The 24406-nt window shown below is 42.6% G+C and overlaps 1 long non-coding RNA gene across 6 annotated transcripts; it reads left to right on the forward strand.

Annotated features, from left to right (window-relative positions):
- The first annotated feature begins 11994 nt into the window (after nucleotides 1-11994).
- LOC137610282 (uncharacterized) lies at nucleotides 11995-23881 on the forward strand. 6 transcript variants are annotated; one of them, XR_011038450.1, is made up of 6 exons: nucleotides 11995-14388; nucleotides 14480-14635; nucleotides 14927-15014; nucleotides 21460-21953; nucleotides 22077-23210; nucleotides 23332-23881. It is a non-coding gene; the product is annotated as an uncharacterized lncRNA (long non-coding RNA). The 6 variants fall into 6 exon arrangements; XR_011038447.1 differs by lacking the exons at nucleotides 11995-14388; nucleotides 14480-14635; nucleotides 14927-15014 and having other exon boundaries at nucleotides 18534-21953; nucleotides 23332-23456; nucleotides 23571-23881; XR_011038448.1 differs by lacking the exons at nucleotides 11995-14388; nucleotides 14480-14635; nucleotides 14927-15014 and having other exon boundaries at nucleotides 18534-21953; nucleotides 22077-22149; nucleotides 23085-23210.
- The last annotated feature ends 525 nt before the right edge of the window (nucleotides 23882-24406 follow it).

Consider the following 24406-nt stretch of genomic DNA (forward strand, 5'->3'; position numbering starts at 1 on the left):
TTGGGATGCTGGGTAAGGCTCTGCGTGATTACGGTCCAACATCCCGTCCTCAGTACAGTTAAAATCCCCGTGCCACAGCAATCTAGTCTGGTTTGTATTTTTTCTAGAAGGTTCTTCTTCTCTGTACCGTTTGCTGGAGCATAAATATTCACAAAAACCAGGGTACAGTGTTCAAAATGGGCCTTCGCAAAAAGACACCTCCCCTTTACGACATGCTCGATTTCTAGAGATGTTGGGTTAAAAGTTCTAGAGAACAGGAAGCCCACTCGACCACTCAGCGTGGTGTTATGGCTCAGGTCCACCTGTCCTTCCCACTCCTTCATCCAGTCCACCTCATTGTTCTCATCACTGTGTGTTTCTTGTAAAAACAGAACATCAATAGTTTTCCTCCCTGCTGTGTCAAAAACCAGTGCCCTTTTCTTTTCTTCTCTGGCTCCATTTACGTTTAATGTCCCCACTCTAAAATAATCCACGATAAGGGAAAAAGTTAAAAGAACCTTAAAGTAATTAAATATAGACAGCCCTATCAAACTTGAAACCTCAGTTGTTTTATGGACTTTACTCATTTTCTTTTTGAGTCGGTATACTGTATCTCTTGGCCACTGAGTTCTGATGTGGCTCTGTTTCGAGTAAGTTGTTTTGCTGAATTATAAAAAATTAATTTATCAGGAAAAAACTGACAGATTGAGACCTTTCATGCCTTTAGTTTGTTGTAAAAATAATTTAAACATTTTTTCAGGGTACAAATCGTGGTTTTGACTGGCAGTGACTGGAGTCTGAGATAGGTCACTGCAATCAGACATAAATTCATCACTGTCACTACTGTCTGGAACACTCGGTGTGCTCTGTAGTCGACCAGCTTTACGTCCGGCAGAAACAGTTAAACCATTCTTCCGCTTACCGCGCCGCCTGGTAGAAGCAGGAATCCATTCAGACTCATGCTCATCTGTGATATCTTGAGTACCTGTCTGGTTTCCTGTCTCAACATTGGGTCTATTTCACGAAGGCAGGGTTAACATACCCTGAGGTACTCACAGGGCCTATTTCACAAAGGCGGGGTTGATATACCCTGAGGTAAACCTGTGGTTCTGGGTTGCTTTACCCTGAACTTGGAAAAACCAGGGATTTCGGTTTCACAAACGCGGTAAGGGTTAGTTTTCCTAACCCAGAGTAAATTGACCCGCAGTTAAACTGACACGACAACTTGAAAAAAAGCCATCATCAATGGAGCCCCGATTCATCGATTCACCATGACGATGGACGAGAATCGCACCGCAACGCTTTACGGAAGTCGGAGTACAGATTTTAATTTATGAATGTGAAGACTTTGAGGAAATTTTCAGAAGAAACAGAACAGCGTTGCAGCTGCAAAGAAGAGCGACATGTCGTGGGAGTGAATTGCTGCTCAAGTCGATACGTAAGTTCTAAGTCCGTTGCACTCACGGTAAAAATACAGAAGTAAACGGCTTCAATAATAGTTTATTAATTTATTTTATTTAGGTGCGATCCAGGGGGGGGAGAAGGGCACGTTAGCAGCTGAGAATGAAGTATAAAAACATCGTTCACATGGGTCAGACTTCATCATCTCATTAGGGAACCTCCTCATCCTCATTATGTTTGATAGTGTACAGTAAATATTAAGTTGACGTTTGACTGTTCGGTTGTTTTATCCCCAACATAACGCTCTTTTCACGCACATAAATGCGCTCTCATCTATATCAGGTTCTGTTAAATAATGAAATACATTCAAATGTTTTATTGTTGTGTAAATAAAACAGTCAATCGGCATATGAACGTTACAAAAACAGTTGAGAAGGATATTCACACCATTGCATACACCGATATTATCTAAGAACTGAAAACAAGAGCTGACATGTAGCTCGTTTGATACAGTAATAGCCAAAACTGCTTTAGTTCATACAACAGTGGCCATGACATTGTACTGCTTATAACCGCTTTAAGGTATTCCAGGTTTTAGTCACATGATACACACAGGAGTTAATATTGATTTAAAAAAAAGAAAGAAATTAACAAGAAATTGAAGAAAACAAAGGTGGGATAATATTTAATGTCACTGATTGTTCTCTTCCCATTCTGGTGGAATACAGAGTGACATTTATCCGCTACTGAAGTATTAACAGATTCTCATCCCTTTTTAAAGAGAACTGATAAAGAGAACTGTCCGACAGGATATGACAGGACATCTGAACGCGATACAAAAAAAAGTAAAATCTGTGTGAATTAGAAACTCCATCAAGGGGCTCCTCGTCAAACGGACATGCTATGTTTACCTCTGAAATACGGAGTTATTTATTAACCCTTACTTCGGTCAGACTCTCCCTCCGACAGAACCAGGAAATGAAGCCGCACGAGCGGCGGTGAAAGGGGGCGGAGTCAGAGGAAACCCTGGGTTTGAAGAATGAAACCTGCTCCCGACCAGGTTATGTTCAGAGAGTCTGTTACTGCGGGAACAAACCCAGAGGTTCAGTTCACGTCGTGTCATGAAACAGGTCAGGGTTACTGCTCTAACCCTGGGTTAACTTACCTCCCTTTTTGAAAATGAAAGCCCTGGTTTTCCCTGATTTCAGGGTTAACTCACCCTGGTTGTCAACTAAACCTGCTTTTTGAACGGCCCCACGTCACGAAGCAGGGCTAACGACTCCAAGTACAACCTGTGTTTCTGGGTTGCTTTACCCTGAACTTGGAAACCCAGGGTTTTCGGTTTTACAAGTGCTTCTCGGGGTTAGTTTTTGTAACCCAGGGTAAGTTGACCCGCAGTTTAACAGGCGCGACACCACTTTAAAAAGCCATCATCAATGGAGCCCAGATTTGACGAGTCACCATGACGACGGACAAGACGCGCTCCGCGTTACTTTATGCAGTTGAAGTGCAGATTGTAATCTACGTGTATGAAGACTTAGAGGATATGTTATGAAAAGAGGAACAGCATTGCAGCTGTAAAGAAGAAAGAGATGACTTGAAACTGCTGCTCAAGTCGATGCGTACGTCTAAACGTAGTCTGTGGGACTCATGGTACAATTACAGAGGTAAACGGCTTGAAAAATAGTTTATTATTTTCTTAGATGCAATCCAGCAGAGGAGAAGCGCACATGTCAACAGCTGAGAACGAAGTTTAAAAACATCGTTCACACAGGTCAGACTTCTGCATCATCTCGTTAGGGATCCTCCTCTTCCTCATTATAACATAATGACATTGTACAGTAAATAATAAGTAGACTTTAGGCTTTTCAGTTGTTTTATCGCCAACAGAATGCTCCTGTCAAACACATAAATGTGCTCTCATCTATAGGCATTCCATGTTTAATTCTCTGTGTCTTTTAGTCAAATAATACATAATTGATAAAAAGAAAAAGAAATTAACAGGAAATTGAAGAAAAGAAAGGTGGTCAAATATTTTCTGTTACCGATTGTGTCACAATCCGCTCCTGGTTTTCCCCTCATCCGCCCAGCTCTACCTGCCTTCCACTCCAAACTCATCAGTGCAACTGCCTTCACCTGTGTTTCCTCACCTGATTATCACCTGCCGGCTCAGTACATATACCCTCCCATTCCTCTCAGTCTCTGCCAGATTGTCTTTGTGTCATGCATAGCTCTCTCGTATTGATCTCCGGACTGCTTCCTCGGTTACGACCCTGCCTGTCTTCGACCCGTCTTCCTCGTCTCTGCCCCGGTAAACTGACCAGCCTTCTGTCGTTGACTACTCTGCCTGCTCGTTCCTGTTCTGATACCTGTCACCTGGGATTCCTGGTTACGGAGACTGTTTGTCTGGAATATTGCTGCCATTCTGTGCGAACCTCAGAATAAACTGTTAGACTATTCCTGATCTGGTCTCAGTCTGTGCTGTACGTGGGTCCTACCTCTGACCTGTTACAGATTGTTCCTATTGCTTAACATTCTGGTGCAATTCAGAGTGACATTTAGCCTCCACTGAAGGATCAATACTTTCTCATCTTTTTTTAACAGAGCAAGCTGGACAGTCCGTCACATCCAATGTACAGATAGACGCTCAGTGAACACCAGCGGTTCTTTCTGTGGCATTCATATGCAACTGTATGTTTTGATGTCCTCCTCATGTATTTCCAGCTATTTGTTAAAGAAGTTTATCCAATTAACTTTCTATGAAATACAGACAACAGATAAAAAATGGTTTCTTTGGACCTCCAGATTAGGAGGGCAGATTTGAACATACAAATACAAAGTTAGAGGTGGGTGTTGTTCACAAGTGAATCATGTTGAATATTAGAATGTTCACCACTAAAATGATCTAAGAAATAACTTTGTATTTATAAGTAATAAAGATGACCAAATGAAATGTATATTGTATGTTTTTATTGCCCGCTGTGGTGATAGTGAGTTACACAGACTCTGAAATGATTCTGGCAGATGGAGACACTGCTCTGTCACCCTGGATAGCTGGCAGGTGGACGGGGTCATCATCGGGGTGTTCAGTTTGTGGGGTAGGGTGCTGTTCTCCCCTGATAGCGGCAATACTACTATGAAGAACAGAACTGCATCACAGCTCCTCTCAGGAATCATCCTGAGGTGTCATGGACACTGGAAACGGCCTTTCAGCAGAACTATGGTCATCTCCACCCGGGCTCTCGTCCTGCGGTGAACCCATTTGAAGTTCTATTGGGGACCTGGGTTAGTAAGGGGTCAGCAGCCTCGGTTGGGCATGGGTAACCCCTGTCCCCCAGAAAACAACCATCAGACTCATGTGATGGAAAGTAGATTCATTAGAGTAGATTAAACAATGGAGACAAGTGAATTATTGTGCTAATCTTTAGTTAATGCATTAGTCTGTTGCTCAGGTGAGACTCATCATACACCTGTGAGTCAGGAACCGATCAGGACCACTCCATCTCCACATCAGTATGCTATGCTTGCTCTGGAGGGTTCTGTTGGGTGTCTGTTAAAGCTCTTTGAAATGTCTGCTGAAGTGATTAGGCGCTATTTAAATAAAGGTGGAAAATGTAGTTTGCAGCATCATATATGATCCAGACAGATGTTAGTTTATTTATGATGCAGTCTTTAAGGTGTAGAAACAGTAGTCAATGTACTTGTTCCTGCTTATATTTGCTGTGAATGGACATCCTCTTCACATCATCACCTTCATTATGTGAGGGAGCCTTGATGGGAATGTGGGTACCATCTATGGCAGCAAATTACATTGGGACATCCGAAAGAAATTAATGTCTGGGATTGCAGCACAATGTCATTAAGAGAACATACTTTCAAATTAATCAGATTTCTACATCATTCACCTGCAATCCTGTGGAACTCCTCCTTGATGATCCTGACGGTTTTCTCTCCAGGGAAACAGAAAAACTGGGGTAAAAGTTTAAAGGCGAGGCGCACTGAGCATCTCCCACATTATAGGAATATTACCGTTTGCAAGTAAAAAACCGAACGGAGCGATACACGCAGCGCTGCTGCAGATGTGACGATGGATGTGTGTGTGTGTGTGTGTGTGTGTGTGTGTGTGTGTCGATAAGTATGATCAGTATGATCAGTACCGATCATAAACAGAACTGTCTGGATATGACAGGACATCTGAACTTGATACAAACATAATTAATTCTCTGTGAATGAATGCGGAAACTCCATCAAACGGACATGACATGTTCACCTCTAAAATACGGAGTTATTTATTAACCCTTACTTCAGTCAGACTCTCCGTCCGACAGAACCAGGAAATGAAGCCGCACGAGCGGCGGTGAAAGGGGGCGGAGTCAAAAGAAACCATGGGTTTGTGGAATAAAACCTGCTCCCGACCAGGTTATGTTCAGAGAGTCTGTTACTGCGGTAACGAACCCAGAGGTTCACTTTACCTCGCTACATGAAACAAGCCAGGGTTACTGCTCTAACTCTGGGTTAAGTTACCCCCCTTTGTGTAACCGAGAACCGTGATTTCAGGGTTAACTTACTCTGGGTTACCACTGCACCTGCTTTGTGACACGGCCCCTCCTCCAGACCAGGCTAGCTTCAGAGTCTGTTACTGTGGTAACAAACCAAGAGGTTTACGTTCTGACACAGGCTAGGTTTACTCCTCTGACTCTGGGTTAAGTTACCTCCCTTTGTGACACCGCAAGCCCTGGTTTTTCCTGATTTCAGGGTTAACTTACCCAGGTTTTCCACTAAACCGGCTTTGTGAAACGGACCCATTCTCATTTTTATCACCGGTCCCCTTCCTATTGTCACCTACTACACTTGTCACCACCTTAGTCTCACCCAGTGTACTTTTTTCACCAAGTTCACCTGCCACCTCCATACTCTCACCCATTTCACTCACTACCTCTCCAATCTCCCCCTGTTCACCTGTCAGCCCACCACTCTCATCCACCACAGCCGTTGCGTCACCCAACTCGCTGGGCGCCGCCCCACTCTCACCCATCTCTCCATCTGCTCTCTCAGCTAACCTGCCACCATCCTCACTTGTCCCACCGTCACACTTGAGCTGTTTTATAAGGAGGAATGGGAAAATATTTCTGTGTCAAGATGTGCAAACCTTATAGAAACATACCCAAAAAACTTTGTGGCTGTGATAGCAGCAAAAGGAGGTTGTACAAATTATTAACTCAATAATGTTTTCACGACTTACTTTCAAGTTTTAATTTGTAAACACAATATAAAATGTTGAATAAATTTGGTTCCACTTCATGATTGTGTCTCACATGTTGTTGATTCTTATATTTTCAGTTTGTTATCTTTAAGTTTGAAGTCTGAAATGTGGCCAAATGTCAAAAAGCTTTTGGGGGCCAATACTTTTGCAAGGCACTGTAGAAAAATATTAGAGCCACTATTACACAATCTCGTTACATTAGAAGAGCATAGTGTCTATGTTTCGAAGCTTGGGGCTTCTGTCAGAGAAACAGTGTACAGTGTTGTTGCTGACAATTTGGGTCCCCACGCTTTCTCTCTATGAGTGATGTTTACTCTGGCGCTTTTTCTCTTGTAACCAAAGAAATGCATGAAACACATCTAAAGACTCCACAGGACACTAAAACAAGTTACTTTGGAGTGAAGCGAGCTTGCACTTTAACTGAGCATCTGAAGCATTTTTAAGTCAGCACAGGCTATCCCACAGATGTAGTACACAAATTGTTTGAGGGGGTTGTCCCATTCAAATTAGGACTGTGTTTGAGCATTCTGATCTCCAAGAAGTATTGTACTCATGAGTCTCTTAACACATGTATCCTCAAGTTTTCTTTTGAATGACAAAAAGAATAGGCCATACCTCATACCACACACCTATTTCAATAGTAAGACAGTAGGTGGTAACACCCATGAGAACTGGTGCCTTCTATGTTTCCTCCCATTTCTGATAAGAAACCTTATACCAGAAGGTGAACCTGCTTGGCAAGTGATACTAGACCTGAAGGAAATCGTAGTTAGTTGTGGCACCTCTTCACACTCAAGAGACAATTGCTTACCTTGATATCAAAGTGTCTGAGCACAGGCAGACACTACATGAGCTTATCCCAGGTGAGACACTGAAACCTAAACACCACTATCTTGAGCATTACCCACACTTGATCATGTGCTTTGGGCCTCTTATAGATGTATGGACAATAAGATTGGAGGCTAAACATAGTTAATTTTAAACAAGTTGACTGATACACAAATAATTTCAGGAATTTGCTCTTCAAATAAATACTTTCTTCCAAGTGACTGAGCCATTCAGACTGCAGTATGCAGACAGAGAAATGAATGGTCAGTTCATGAACCTCTCATCAACTTCAGAACTTTAAGAGAAACCTACTGTGAAAGTTGTGCACATACCTATTGAGACATGCAGCTCTAGTCAACTCACAAGAAATGCCAGTCCCACAATACCAAATTATCTTTCCAATGCCAACAGCACAATCCCAGGCACTCCTTCCAGTGTCAGCTCCTCATCACATGAGGCAAATGATTCAGACTCCTATAGCAGCAGTGATACAATCATCTTGTCATTGCCCGAGACCCGGTCCTGTTCTTAGCCCAAAGTTGTTGTTGTTCCTCACTTCTCGTACTTGGCCGAGATGGTACTCCACACAGGAAATAATGAGTTCAATGCACACAGAACCTTGCTGGCTTGAAGGCCTAACTGAAGAAATAATGAAGTATACAGCATATCCAAACGATGAGAAGTTAGAAGAAGTGGCCAAGGTTCTTATTCAGTCCCACCCATGTCTCCTGTAGAAAGGCACTCGCAGTGGCTAATGTGGTTGGAAGCACTACTTGAAAATAAAGATGATGATCTCCCGATCAGAGCTCATGTAAAAGCTCTATTTTGCTACCATCTTAAGCACCCTGCCTTTTGCTTTAACACGTTTGTGCAGGTGTAAGGTGGTGTAAGATATTAAATGTCAGTTCAACAGATTCACAGACTTATTTTTCTTCTCAGCTGAGCTGGACATCCTGAGGTTATAGTCAGTTCTTGTGGAAGCAAAATAATGCATGTGTAGGTCACATTTCAAATCAGAGGAAATTCATTTTCAAGTTTGGCAGCGAATAACCAGATTGTCCGGAAAACAGGAAGACAGGAAGCGGGTCAACCTGACATGGGGTGGTTACCTAGGTTTGGACAGTTGCCGGGAACAATTGGTTTCCTGTTTTCTCATGAATAGGACACGTACAAAGCTCACGCACACACAAATGAAGGACTGTGACTATAAAAGGGTCAGGAGACATGCATCCAGGGGCTGTTCCCGATTGATCTGTACTGATGATCTGCGTATCAATAAAATAATTCCCGTTTTGGCTGTAACATCATCCTCATTGTACTTTGGTTTTATTTTGGTATTTTGCTGGACAAAACACTCTCACCACATAACCGGCATCACGAACAGGATACAGGATACAAGAGGATCTCTGAAAGGAAGGAGAGCGGTCGGTGCGGCTCCGAGGGGCGTCCTCTCTGCGTGGTGTGACAGGCTAGCTAAAGGTAAGGTCATTTGAATCCCTCACACAAATTTGAATTGGCAAAGTTAAAATATCTAAAGTTTAAGTCACTAAGCGTAGTTGGATGCTCCAAATAGTTGTTCAGAGACCTTAGAGACGTGAGAGGTGTTGCAGCAGAGGGTGTGTTTCGCTAAAACTCCAGGTGCACATGGACGGCTGCTGCAAGGAGAGCTTCACTTACAGAAGTGAAGCACAATTGGACTGATTGGTATTACGACTAAAAGGGAACAGCCAGAAATTTAGACAGCAGCTGGGGAGAAGTTTGTAGAGCTTAGTGAAGCTCGTATGTCCAAATGTGGATTTGTGTTACTGGTCTTGGGAGACCAGGGTGAGTCTAGAGAGACCACTGTGATGTCCAAGTGTGGACCGTGTTGTGTTACTGGTCTTGGGAGACCAGAGTGAGTCTATGGGTAGACCACTTTGAGACGGTTTGGGGAAACCGGGGTCCAAGTGTGGACTTGTGTTGTTACTGGTTTTGGGACACCAGGGGGTCCAAGTGTGAACTTTGAGCTTTTTCCAGGGTTTTGAGTTGACAACCCTGGGCCCTTCTACTGCTTCCGGCGGTGAAGCAGCCGTTTTGTTTGTCTTTGAGCTTTTTCCAGGGTTCTGAGTTGATAATCCTGGGCCCTCCTACTGCTTCCGGCGGTGAAGCAGCCGTTTTGTTTGTCTTTGACCAAGAAAATCCAACAAGTGGATTTTGACCTTTTTCCAGAGTTTTGAGTTGACAACCCTGGGCCCTTCTACTGGTTCTGGCGGTGAAGCAGCCGTTTTGTTTGTCTTTGAGCTTTTTCCAGGGTTCTGAGTTGATATTCCTGGGCCCTTCTACTGCTTCCGGCGGTGAAGCAGCCGTTTTGTTTGTCTTTGACCAAGAAAATCCAACAAGTGGATTTTGACCTTTTTCCAGGGTTTTGAGTTGACAACCCTGGGCCCTTCTACTGGTTCTGGCGGTGAAGCAGCTGTTTTGTTTGTCCATTTGTGTGTCTTTGATCGAGCGCCGGCAGTAACTGATAGTGGCACAATTTGACTCTAAAATTCAGAAAAGCTGCTGAGAAATAGCATAGTTAAGAGACTGCGCTTATTGTGTCTCTATAATCCAGAAGATAGTTTGAAGAGAAAACGACCATAAACTGATATAAAAATAAATTATAATAACCGACCGGTAAAAATAAGAAATTAAGTAAAATTATAAGAGTAATATAAGTAAAGGTGATAAAAAAGAAAATTTGGAAACCATAATTTGTGAAATAGCGTAAAAAGGCTGCAGCTAAATATAACAATCACTTCATGCGCATTTCTCCCAATCAGATTTATGTGTTGGAGGCTGAGGTGACAACATGGTCACACCGGAGGTCATACACCACGACGCCGGAAGACAGTCCAGTTTACATAGATGCTATTGGCATCCCAACTGGAGTTCCAGATGAGTATATAATGACTAATAAAATTGCAGGTGGTTTTGAGTCAATCTCTGTTTGAATCACCTCAGGAAAAAAAAAAAAATTGACAGGATTAATTAGGTCCATCACAACATTCAATTTCACTAGAAACAGATTTGAAGCCACCTCATTAGTTACTTATCAAAATAGAATAGTCAGGTTCTACAATTCACATTCACAATGTTGCTAATGCTAATGCTAACACATGATCACGCTGCTGCAGGGACAGTTTTGTTGGTAATTCTGTGCTCATTGCTCATGTGAGGGCTGTGGAGGTAAAAGGGTTGGTAATATTGTCTTAGCTACCACAGACCCCGATAATGAAGCTTTGCTGAGTCCCTAGGGCTCATAGGGAAGGTTAGCTTCCATTGTTCCAGCTGAAAACACATGGCTATAGACATTTCCATATTGTTACATACACTCTCCACTGCCTGTGGAGCGGGGTGTACGCTAAATCCCTTTTGGGGGGGGGGGGGGGCACGTCCTCAGCAGTTGGAGTGAACATATAGGATACATATAGGATCACCACACTGAGGTGAGTTGTTGGGAATCTCCATTTAACAATGAAAATGACCACAAAATGCATCTGCTTACACAAATATAGGTAACACAACACGTAGTTCTTATCTACCACATAATTTTCTGAACACAAAAGTGGCACGAGCCACGGAGAGAGGGGCCCTACACCGTGGTGGGGGCGACCCCAACAGCAGTCCAAGTCACATGGTATCACCTGAGCCACTGCACCAAAGAGACTTTGCCAGAGACAAAGGGCAGTATAACACTGAGAAACAATGAGGAAGATGATGTGGTTGTTGATGGGAGTAATGTGCAGCCTGATGTGGCAATCAACAGGCAATCTGGGGAGTCAGGGGACTGTTCTGAGGAGCACAACTCAGATTTTGAAGCTAAAGAACAAGAGACATCCGCTGGAGTCACAGCTGCTCCAGGAAGCACCGCACAGCCATGATCAAGATGAGTATGATGCAACCACAAAATTCCCAATTTACACTGTGTTGAAGCCCATGCTAGCATTCTCATCTCATGTTCATGATGACACACAACCAGTAAATCAGGAGCAAGATGACAGGAGAAGTAAGAGATCTTCACACTATGTGGAAGTGGACAGGAACAATGATTATTTCTGATGAGATTAGAGAGAAGGGGACAAAATGTGAAATAAGTGTTAAGTTAAATTAAACCATTTTATGTAGGATGAAATCAGGGGAAGGGTAGATAGGTATGAACAACATTTCATGTCACATAAACATCACCATAAATCAAGAGCTCGAGATACAAGTAAAATTAGGAGAATGAATCCTAATGATGCGTTCTTCGCCGACGTAAAGTGTAGAAAAGATGAGAAAGCCACAAACTTTAAAACATACACTAAACTAAATCGAGTGGATCGTGGGGAATTGTGGGGAATCGTGGGGAATTGAACACTGTAGGATAACAGTAAAATTTGAACAAGGGGTTTGGCAGGTTCAGCTAGACACAAGTATTGTTAAACCCAACATGACCTATGCGATAGAGATGATCGTAATGGTTGAGGAGGGACAGCAAACCCGTAGGATTTGGCCCTGGGACATTAAATCTTTGACTAAGCTAACAACCACCCCCCACAGATAATTACCACTCCACATGTTACTACACAGAATGCAGTAAAAACAACATTGAAGAGCTTTATCATGTCCAAGAGCAGTAAGGCTGGAAGGGGAAGGAGAAAAGGTTAGGAAGTACATCCCCTCTAAGAAGCTGACTAGTCACTCGATTTGTAATGTAATCCTCCTTAAAGATACAAAGACTACAGGAAATGTAAACTTCCCATCGTGTGATTGGAGAATACACTTTGAAACTGGGGTAGACGGGAGTTCTTTGGACGAGAATAGTGAGGTTAGAGTTTATGTAGGGAAGGACTTCTGGATCTACGAGTGTACCAGGGAAACAGTGAGTGACAAGACTCCAACTAAAAGATCTACAGGTTTCAAAATGCAGATTAAAACGCCGACACCTATGATAGAAAAAACTACAGCTGCCAGGACAACTTCCCCCATGAAAACAACAGAAACTGCCACACAGCTAACTACAGTCAGCACAACAGCTTCCCCAACCACCGTTAAGATTATTAGAAAGGCCACAACACCTAGTCCAAACATTATTGATCATGTGACGCTATATCCATATAGTAGAATTAGTCCAACTACTACTACTACTGTGAAAATAACATCAGCCCCCGTTTAATACAAAAATCACAATACCTTTTGATAATCTTGAGTGTGTAAAATGTTTGGAACACTTTGTTGTACATTTATCTCAAATAACAATTTATCACAGAGATCTCTCTGTTGCTATGAGAAAACCTGAAGCTTTAAAATTTGAAATGAATGACAATGCTGGTAGGGGTGGAAGCATTAAGTGGGATGGGCTACAAGACATTTTTGGAAAATGGGAAGCCGGTTTTGGCTAAATCTGGGATAATTATACTGATAGTACTGATACTATTCACTTTATTGACATGTTGCACCGTGCCTATCCTGAGGGAATGGTGTGTGAGAACAATGGACAAGAGGACTGAACCTCATTAAGGACACACAGGAAGTCCAAATGCTAAGTATGCTAACGGCTGACGAACTGGTGTGCAGAATTCTTCTGGCGCAGACGAGGGAGAACATGCCAGATGTGTTCACAATCTCCAACTATGAGGAAGAATTGTTATAAGGAACGATGGACAATGGCTGATACAGATATACATTACAACTACATATGGATATATCACCAGGATATCACTATGACATTATTCTTACTATTCTGTGTAACCATTGTTTAATCATCAATTTTATCAGTTAGATCATTCTGTTTATTCTATATTCAATGTTGTGTTCTATAAAGGAAGAGGAAATCTAATTCATACCATTCAGAATTATTAGAATGACTTCTGTGTTTCAGTAAATGATTTCAGTGTGTGATGTATTTGGTCAGTCTGTTAGGATTTATTGTGTAAGGTCGCCCAACAGGAAGGGGGCCATTGGGGGCTTTTCCTGGTTAAAAAACAGCCACCAGGTTTTCCACCCTCATCAGGGAAGTGATAACAGATGACCAGTTATGTTAGTATATTCATGTTAAGTTCATATATCAGTAAATGGAATGTTTTTGTCGCTTATCACTATGTTTAGAGTTCACACAACCATATATTTAACCCTAAATTTACAGCGCCACCAATCCTAGTCACACACATACAGACATACAGGCTGATTCACCATAGATTATTTCGATGAGTAGTTTATGATAATCTCATAAAGAGGAGGGATTATGTGGAAGCGAAATAATGCATGTGTAGGTCACATTTCAAATCAGAGGAAACACATTTTCAAGTTTGGCAGCGAATAACCAGATTGTCCGAAAAACAGGAAGACAGGAAGCGGGTCAACCTGACATGGGGTGGTTACCTAGGTTTGGACAGTTGCCTGGAACAATTGGTTTCCTGTTTTCTCATGAATAGGACACGTACAAAGCTCACGCACACACAAATTGAGGACTGTGACTATAAAAGGGTCAGGAGACATGCATCCAGGGGCTGTTCCCAATTGATCTGTACTGATGATCTGCGTATCAATAAAAGATTTCCCGTTTTGGCTGTAACATCATCCTCGTTGTACTTTGGTTTTATTTTGGTATTTTGCTGGAGAAAACACTCACCACATTCTCTGAAGAATAAACGAAAAGGCCAGAAGAAGCCAGTGGCCAACATCAAGAAGCCCAGGAAGGCAGAAGTATGTTTCTGTCCAAATATATCCAGAGGTGAAACAAAAGAGAGTATGGAGGTTGAAAGGGTGGCTTTACTGACAGGAAAAAAGAAGAAAAAAGATGAGGCTGAGATCAAGAAGAAGATGCAGCATACCTTCTCAATCAGGAGGCAGGAGGTTCCCCAGGAGCCAGTGATTCCAGAGTTCCAAAAAAGATGGCCAGCATTCTTTGATGTGAAGTATGAATTTAAAGTTTCGTAACTTTGTCTGTAAATAACTTTTTTTTATGAATCGTGAAAATCTGTATAATGTCTGTGTTGTCTTTTACAGATCAAATTGAAGTTTAAGCATCTGACAACTGTACCTCTGATCTCCAAGTTCCTTGGAGAACTGGACCGTCAGAGTGACGATCTTATCAAGGTTTTTAATGCCAAATGTGGAGCTGCAGGAAAAAAGATTGCTGCTATAATGGCCCAGATAGATTATGTAGGGGTTTTTTTGTTTGTTTATTTGTTTGTTTAATCTGATAAGCATATTGTTTGTGCAACTAAACTGTGTGTGAAAGCTCATGTGTTAAGTTTCAAATGTTTCTATTGGCTCTTTCAAGATTACTGTTTACTAAATGAGCTTAGTATGAACTGTATCTAAGTACGGTAAAAAAAGATGACGAGGTGGTCAAGGAAGGAAATTTGTATGAATTATTTAGCCTCAGCACCTGTGTGTTAGTGTGTCTGACACTGACAAGCATGGAATCATGCTTGTTTTTATTTTTCTTAGCCAGAATGAAGACATCAATGTGAGCCGTGATTGTGTCCTAAGGTGTCTGAGCAATGAAGACCTGGACACACTGGTTAAAGAATATGTGGTAAGTTGTCAGCCTGCTGTCCCTTGTGCCAGATGTAATTAATTTCCAAGCAGATATGCTTAATAACATGTAGCGTTCATAAGAATGGGATGGACATGAGGACACATTTATCTTCACCACCAATAATTCATCTTTAAGGCCAAAGATGAGAAATTCCCACAAGGCAAATGGTGGTAGTGCTGTCACTTTGTAGAAAGTAAATAAACTTGGTCCAGAGGAGCCTGAGGATAAAGTGGGCCGGGTCCTTGCACCTCAAAGCCTACACTATGCCAGGAACGACAGTTCTCGTCCAAACAACAAGGTGAGGACACAAACACTTCATAGTTCTTATGTACCAGCAGTTTCTACTTCATCAACATGTTTTGGAAGTATTTAGTAAGAAATGCCTTTCAGATAATGTCAGGTCATTTTGATACTTGGTTTTGATCAGCTGGATTCTCCCGTGTCAGCATTCTATGACTAGGATGCGTGACGTGAACCGTCAGCTTATGAACACCAGCACTGTGAGAACATCAGAAAGAAGGAAGCCTTCTTTTTTGAAGATATGGAAAGTACGTGGACATGTTAACTGGAACTCTAACCAAAACAAGAGTGATCAGCTGTTCTCCATTTCACTCTTTCTCCCTCTCACACTTTGTGTGTCCCCCCCTACTCTATTCTGGTTCTCTTTTTATCATCCTCCTGCCCGTTGTCCTTTCTGGTCCTCTCCCTCTCTCCTGATGTCTTTCTCTCATACTGATTTATCTCCCATCAGTTAACAGTCACACATATATTGGGCATGGGATTTTAAAAAAGTATCAAATTTAGTCTTAGTGGGTTATTGTCAATTTTCTTCCACAATGTAGTTTACAAAGGTAATGCCATTTGTATTCCTCCATTAGAATACCTTGTAGGATATTAACGATAGCTGTCCATGGAAAGAAACAATGAGATAATTATTTCTTTTCTCCGTCAAAAGGCTCTCAGGTAAAGCCAGAGCAGGATGTCAAGAGGTAAGTCATAAAGCAGTGTAGTTGGAAGCATGAAATGGTTTTGTTGCTGGGGCTGAATCCATTGAGTAGAAGGGGACAACCTCTCTTAGGCGAATGCAAGATAGTTCCCTTTTTTAGGGGCGTTTAAAAGTTCAATCATTTCAACTTGTCAATGCAAACCCAGCACCTCCCCAGTTGACCACATCACAAGGTCAATTTTTGTCACCAGGGAACAAAAAACTATGCAAAATACAATTTGAGTCAGCTTTATACATAACAGATTTGATGCAAACTCTCAACTACTTGACTAAAAAACTGCATCACTTCCTGTACAATGCTACTGTTTTAAGTGATTTATCAGGGGCATGCTGATAAATGCTGCGGCTACATGCTGATCATGCAGCCGCAAGAGGACACAGGCCAGTGTCTTATTGTGCCGGTCCCAAGCCCGGATAAATACAGAGGGTTGCGTCATGAAGGGCATCCGGCGTAAAACTTTTGCCAAATCAAAGATGCGAATCAAACCTATGATTACCATACCGGATCGGTCGAGGCCCGGGTTAACAATGACCGCCATTGGTGCTGTTGACCTACAGGGCGCCGGTGGAAATTGGATTACTGTTGGTTGAAGAAGGAGAGGAGGAAAGTGTGTTCGCATGAAGAAAGAGAAGAGGAGCGCCAAGAGTATAGGACTGAGAGTAGACTGAGAGAGTGTTGGAACTATGACAGGAAAAGGTAGAGAGTTGGTTGATATGATGCAGAGGAGGAAGGTAGACATACTGTGTGTCCAGTATACGAGGTGGAAAGGTAGCAAGGCTACAAGTTTAGGAGCAGGTTTCAAGTTGTTCTACCATCGTGCAGATGGGAAGAGAAATGGAGTAGGAGTTATCTTGAAGAAGGGAGTTTGTTAGGAATGTCCTGGAGGTAAAAAGAGTGTCGGATAGAGTGATGAGTCTGAAGCTAGAAATAGAAGATGTGATGTTCAGTGTTGTTAGTGGGTATGCTCCACAGGTAGGATGTGAGCTGGAGGAGGAGAAATTCTGGTTGGACTTTGATGAAGTGATGCAGAGCATGCCTAGAAGTGAGTGAGTTGTCATTGGGGCAGACTTCAATGGACATGTTGGTGCAGGTAACAGAGCTGATGAGGTGGTGATGGGCAGGTTTGGTATCCAGGAGAGGACCGCAGGAGGACAGATGGCCTTGACTTTGCAAAAAGGATGGAAATGGCTGTAGTGAATACTTTCTTCCAGAAGAGGCAGGAACATAGGGTGACCTATAAGAGTGGTGGTAGGAGCACAGAAGTAGACTACATCTTGTGTAGATGGTGTAACCTGAAGGAGATCAGTGACTGCAAAGTAGTGGTAGGCGAGAGTGTAGCCAAACAGCATAAGATGGTGGTGTGTAGGATGACTCTGGTGGTGAGGAAGATGAAGAGGGCAAAGGCAGAGCAGAAGACAAAATGGTGGAAGCTAAAAAAGGAAGAGTGTTGCATGACTTTTAGGAAGGGGTTAAGACAGGCTCTGGGTGGTCAGGAGGTGCTTCCAGATGACTGGACAACTACAGCTAATGTGATCAGGGAGACAGGTAGGAGAGTACTTGGTGTGTCATCTGGAAGGAAAGTAGATAAGGAGACTTGGTGATGGAATGAGGAGGTACAGGAGTGTATACAGAGAAAGAGGCTAGCTAAGAAGAAGTGGGACACTGAGAGGACTGAGGAGAGAAGACAGGAGTACAGGGAGATGCAGCGTAAGGTGAAAGTAGAGGTAGCAAAGGCCAAACAAGGGGCTTATGATGACTTGTACGCTAGGTTGGACAGTAAGGAGGGAGAGACTGATCTATACAGGTTGGCAAGACAGAGAGATAGAGATGGGAAGGACGTGCAGCAGGTTAGGGTGATTAAGGATAGGGACGGAAGTCTATTGACAGGTGCCAGTAGTGTGATAGGAAGATGCAAAGAGTACTTTGAAGTTGATGAACGTGGGAAATGAGAGAGAACAAATACTAGAAGAGGTGACTGTTGTGGACCAGGATGTAGCAAAGATTAGTCAGGATGAAGTGAGGAGGGCACTGAAGAGGATGAAGAGTGGAAAGGCAGTCGGTCCTGATGATATACCTGTAGAGGTTTGGAAGTGCCTAGGAGAGGTGGCAGTAGAGTTTCTGACTGGGTTGTTCAACAGGATCTTAGATAGTGAGAAGATGCCTGAGGAATGGAGGAGAAGTGTGCTGGTGCCCATTTTTAAGAACAAGGGAGATGTGCAGAGTTGTGGCAACTACAGAGGAATAAAGCTGATGAGCCATACAATTAAGTTATGGGAAAGAGTAGTGGAAGCTAGACTAAGGGCAGAAGTGAACATTTGTGAGCAGCAGTATGGTTTCATGCCCAAAAAAGAGTACTACAGATGCAGTATTTGCTTTAAGGATGTTGATAGAGAAGTACAGAGAAGGCCAAACGGAGCTGCATTGTGTTTTTGTAGATCTGGAGAAAGCTTATGACAGGGTGCCCAGAGAGGAACTGTGGTATTGTATGAAGAAGTCTGGAGTGGCAGAGAAGTATGTTAGAGTGGTGCAGGACATGTATGAGGACTGTAAGACAGTGGTGAGGTGGGCTGTAGGTGTGACAGAGGAGTTCAAGGTGGAGGTGGGACTGCATCAGGGATCAGCTCTGAGCCCCTTTTTGTTCGCTATGGTGATGGACAGGCTGACAGACGAGGTTAGACAAGAAACTCCATGGACTATGATGTTTGCAGATGACATTGTGATCTGCAGTGAGAGCAAGGAAGAGGTGGAGGAGAAGCTAGAGAGGTGGAGGTTTGTCCTGGAAAGGAGAGGAATGAAGGTTAGCCGCAGTAAGACAGAGTACATGTGTGTGAATGAGAGGACCCAAGTGGAAGAGTGAGGTTACAGGGAGGAGAGATCAAGAAGATGGAGGATTTTAAGTACTTAGGGTCAACAGTCCAGAGCAATGGAGAGTCTGGAAAAGAGGTAAAGAAGCATTTACAGGCAGGATGGAACGGGGTTGAAAAAAGTGTCAGGTGTGATGTGTGATAGAAGAGTTTCAGCTAAAATGAAAGGAAAGGTGTACAAAACTGTGGTGAGACCAGCGATGTTGTTTGGTCTAGAGACAGTGTCACTGAGGAAAAGACAGGAGACAGAGCTGGAGGTAGCAGAGATGAAGATGCTGAGGTTCTCTTTGGGAGTGACCAGGAGGGATAGGATCAGGAATGAGTACATCAGAGGGACAGCACATGTTAGAGGTTTTGGAGATAAAGTCAGAGAGGACATGTCCAGAGGCTCCTCTGGACATGTCCAGAGGAGAGATAGTGAATATATTGGTAGAAGGATGCTGAGTTTTGAACTGCCAGGCAGGAGGCCTAGAGGAAGACCAAAGAGGAGGTTTATGGATGTAATGAGGGAAGACATGAAGGTAGTTGGTGTGAGAGAAGAGGATGAAAAGGACAGGGCTGGATGGAGGCAATTGATTCGCTGTGGCGACCCCTGAAGGGAAAAGCCAAAAGGAAAAGAAGAAGAATGCTGGGTGTCCCCAGGTACAACTCAAACATGTGAGAACAAGACTATTACTTTAAAGAGTAATTGTCTGATTTTTAATTTTTGTCACCTTGGCAGAAAAGTGCACAATATTCAAATATTCAATAATCTAGCACTGCTAACCTGATTAATCAGTTAAACTTATAGTGTAGACGGGAAATAAAGATCTTGTTGTCTGGCAGTCGAGCTTGTGCATCACATCTATAGATGTGATGTGGTGGGGGTTTCGTTTTTCTTAAGGACAGGAGACAGTGTAAAATACAAGATATTTATTTGTCCATTCAAGTCATGTTTAGGTTGAGTAGTAGTACAATAATATCATCAATAGGTTGAGTATGAGTCCAATAATATCATCGAGGATATTGACAGACAGACAGGTTCAACAAACAGACAAGTTCAAAAAATACTTATTTAAGCATGATGAGAGCTCTGGAGACGATGAAAAAGTCCTCCAGTGTGTTATTGCAGAGTACTCTGTGTACAGGAAAAAACTTCATGTACAAACTAGAAAATGGATCACATCTCTTTTTATACCCTAAAGGTGTGACTAGGGGGAGGTATTAACCTCGGCCCATCTGCTTTCAACCAGTTCTTTACGGGCTCTCAGTTGGTACGTCATGACCTCCAGACGTTACCAAAAATATCAAGTCGACAGTTTCACAAAACTATTTGATGACATAATATAATTAGTCATGCGAACCCTGTGAGGATCTGCTGCAGACATTCTTTGGATGACCCTGTGCAGAAACATACATTCTAATTTCAGGTACAGTGTATGAAATGATCTGGCTAGCTGCTTCTGTCAGTGTCTAACTTCTTCCAAGGATACCCACAGTCATGCAAGCATTTCCAAATATGGTCTAACAGGAATTATTTTCATGCAGCGTCTTCATGACCTCGAGACATCCTGGGGCCACCTTCACAAGAGCTGAATAATATGACACACACAACAATCCAGATCTTTGGTTCACTTAGATGATATTGTTTTACTATATTATTTTATTGTATTAAAAACTTTCCACCACAGTGACACAGTGCCGTGGCATCGGCAGCTCCGTTTCCCCAGACAGCTTCCCATTTGGCATGGCGTGAACCCGTCGTGTGGCCGCCATCTATGTACACAATCTTCTCGTCCAGTGTGGCTGGCTGTCGGGGGCCAAGGGAGAGGGGCTGACCTGTTTGGAGCTCTGCTGAGTGCGTCTGTCTACCTGCCCGCTCTGGCTGTGTACTCCAGGCGTGTTTGAGACACACATCCTCCGGTTGCCTGGGGTGTGCTGTGCTTGCGGCGCTCTGACCATTATGGACACCACAGACCACTACTTCTTGGGCCACGCTGCTATCCTGGCTCTTTTCCTTAGTCCTGGCCCTTTTATACTGGCTCTTAGTCTTGGCCCTTTTATACTGGTTTTCTTAATCACATTGTTTGAAGTATGGTACATTTAATTTTGGATTATTTGGCTCTTTGAGTTTCCTTTTGTTGTTCTTCTCCATTTGGTTCTTTATTGTGGTTCTGTTCTTATTTGGTTAATTCATTCTTAGTTTAATTGTTATTTCATATTTTGTTGCCATGTTCTGCTAATTTTGTTTCATTTCAGTCAGTGAGCAGAGAGCGGACTGAGTCCTAGTCAGCGCTTATCGCCCTGATTTAAAGGTGTGGTTGGTTCACAGGCAGCTTTAAGGCCTGCATGGTTGCCCACGCCTAGTGAACACCACTTTACATTTTAAGTCTGTTTCTTTATCTCTGTGACCATTCAACATTCAGTTTATTATACTTTGATTGTATTTTGATATTTTCTACACTGTTACATTTTTGTTATCTACCATTAGTTTATTGAATTAGTTTGTTTATTTAAATCATGTAAATCATTATTTAGTCCACACCAGCTTGTGCTGTTCTGTTGTATTAATTGTTTCTCCTTTTCTGTTAGGTGCTGCGGGCTGACAGCAGCAGTTTTATCCCTGGTGGTGGCGCGTTCTTCACGATCCCTTTTTTTGGTTTGAGTGTGTGTAGTGTCACTGGGTGATTCATTTGATTTTGGTTGTCCCTGCCGCTTGGTAAGCCCGGAGCCCCAGCCCTCCTTATTTCCTTTCGACCCGAGTGCTCATTTTATAGTACTGCATAACTGGTGTGTGTCACGTATTGTATTCATTATTTTAATTCTTTTGTTAATAAAAATTTGTTTGTTTCAATGGAAAACAGTCTCGCCCCAGTGGTATATCGGACCTGTGTGATCTTAACTGAAAATCTGAGTTTAGGATTTCCTGGGGTGCAATTCCCCAGGTGGCGTTGTCGAGCACCTTAAGTCTGGTATTCCTCACCACCCCATACACCGCTCCCGCCACAGAAGCACGGAATATTACCCTCAGGGGAGATTCAACCCATTATCCTGTGAGAACAAGATGACTACTTTAAAAGATAATTGTAAGATTTTTAATTGTTGTTGTAACCTTGATAGAAAAATGCACAATTTGAGATCAGGCTGTGCATAATTTCACGTGAACAAGAACACAAAATGCATCCTTAGGACTTTTGCTTTTTTCCCAGGCTTTTACGAGGTGATGATGGGTCTTGAGGTCATTGGGCCCGTTTCACAAAGCCGGTTTAGCGAAAAACCAGGGTAAGTTAACCCTGCAATCAGGGAAAACCAGGGTTTCTGGTTTCACAAAGGGAGGTAACTTAACCCAGAGTCAGTGGAGTAAACCTAGCCTGTGTCACGAGGTAAACCTCTAGGTTTGTTACTACAGTAACAGACTCTGAAGCTAGCCTGGTCTGGAGGAGGGGCCGTGTCACAAAGCAGGTGCAGTGGTAACCCAGAGTAAGTTAACCCTGAAATCAGACAAAACCAGGGTTTTCGGTTTCACAAAGGGAGGTAACTCAACCCAGAGTTAGAGCAGTAACCCTGGCCTTTTTCACGTAGCGAGGTAAAGTGAACCTCTGGGTTTGTTACCGCAGTAACAGACTCTGAACATAACCTGGTCAGGAGCAGGTTATATTCCACAAACCCAGGGTTTCTTTTGACTCCGCCCCCTTTCACCGCCACTCGCGCAGCTTCATTTCCTGGTTCTGTGAGACGGAGATTTTACCGACGTAAGGTTTTATGTATAACTCCGTATTTTAGAGGTATTTTAGAGGCGAACATGTCATGTCCGTTTGACGTGGAGCCCCTTGATGGAGTTTCCGCATTCATTCACAGAGAATTAAATATGTTTGTTCAGATGTCCAGTCATATCCAGACAGTTCTCTTTATGATCGGTACTGTTCATACTGATCGGTACACACACACACACATCCATTGTCACATCTGTAGCAGCGCTGCGTGTATCTCTCCGTTCAGTTTTTCATTTTTTATTTGCAAACGGTAATTTTCATATACAATGTGGGAGATGCTCAGTGCGCCTCGCCTTTAAACTTTTACCCCAGTTTTTCTATTTCCCTGGAGAGAAAACCGTCAGAATCATTAAGGAGGAGTTCCACAGGATTGCAGGTGAATGATGTAGAAATCTGATTAATTTGAAAGTATGTTCACTTAATGATATTGTGCTGCAATCCCAGACATTTCTTTCAGATGTCCCAATGCAATTTGCTGCCATAGATGGTACCCACATTCCCATCAAGGCTCCCTCACATAATGAAGGTGATGATGTGAAGAGGATGTCCATTCACAGCAAATATATGCAGGTAGAAGTACTGTACATTGACTACTGTTTCTACACGTTAAAGACTGCATCATAGATAAACTAATATCTGTCCAGATCATATGTGATGCTGCAAACTACATTTTCCACCTTTATTTATATAGCACCTAATCACTTCAGCAGACATTCCAAAGAGCTTTAACAGACAGACACCCAACAGAACCCTCCAGAGCAAGCATAGCATACTGATGTGGAGATGGAGTGTTCCTGATCGGTTCCTAACTCACAGGTGTATGATGAGTCTCACCTGAGCAACAAACTAATGCAGTAACTAAAGATTAGCACAATAATTCACTTGTCTCCATCGTTTAATCCACTCTAATGAATATACTTTCCATCACAGGAGAGTCTGATGGTTGTTTTCTGGGGGACAGGGGTTACCCATGCCCAACCGAGGCTGCTGACCCCTTATTAACCCAGGCCTCCAACAGAACTTCAAATGGGTTCACTGCAGGACGAGAGCCCGGGTGAAGATGACCATAGGCCTGCTGAAAGGCCGTGTCCAGTGTCTATGACACCTCAGGATGATTCCTGAGAGGAGCTGTGATGCAGTTCTGTTCTTCATAGTAGTATTGCCGCTATCAGGGGAGAACAGCACCCTTCCCCACAAACTGAACACCATGTGTGTAACTCACCATCACCAAAGAGGGCAATAAAAACATACAATATACATTTCATTTGGTCATCTTTATTACTTACAAATACAAAGTTATTTCTTAAATCATTTTAGTGGTGAACATTCTAATATTCAACATGATTCACTTGTGAACAACACCCACCTCTAACTTTGTATTTGTATGTTCAAATCTGCCCTCCTAATCTGGAGGTCCAAAGAAACCATTTTTTATCTGTTGTCTGTATTTCATAGAAAGCAAATTGGATAAACTTCTTTAACAAATAGCTGGAAATACATGAGGAGGACATCAAAACATACAGTTTCATATGAATGCCACAGAAAGAACCGCTGGTGTTCACTGAGCGTCTATCTGTACATTGGATGTGACGGACTGTCCAGCTTGCTCTGTTAAAAAAAGACGAGAAAGTGTTGATCCTTCAGTTGAGGCTTAATGTCACTCTGTATTGCACCAGAATGTTAAGCAATAGGAACAATCGGTAACAGAAAATATTTGACCACCTTTCTTATCTTCAACTTACTGTTAATTTCTTTTTCTTTTTATC

The sequence above is a fragment of the Antennarius striatus genome, chromosome 16 (genome assembly GCF_040054535.1).
Source record: "Antennarius striatus isolate MH-2024 chromosome 16, ASM4005453v1, whole genome shotgun sequence".
In the NCBI taxonomy this organism is placed as follows: Eukaryota; Metazoa; Chordata; class Actinopteri; order Lophiiformes; family Antennariidae; genus Antennarius; species Antennarius striatus.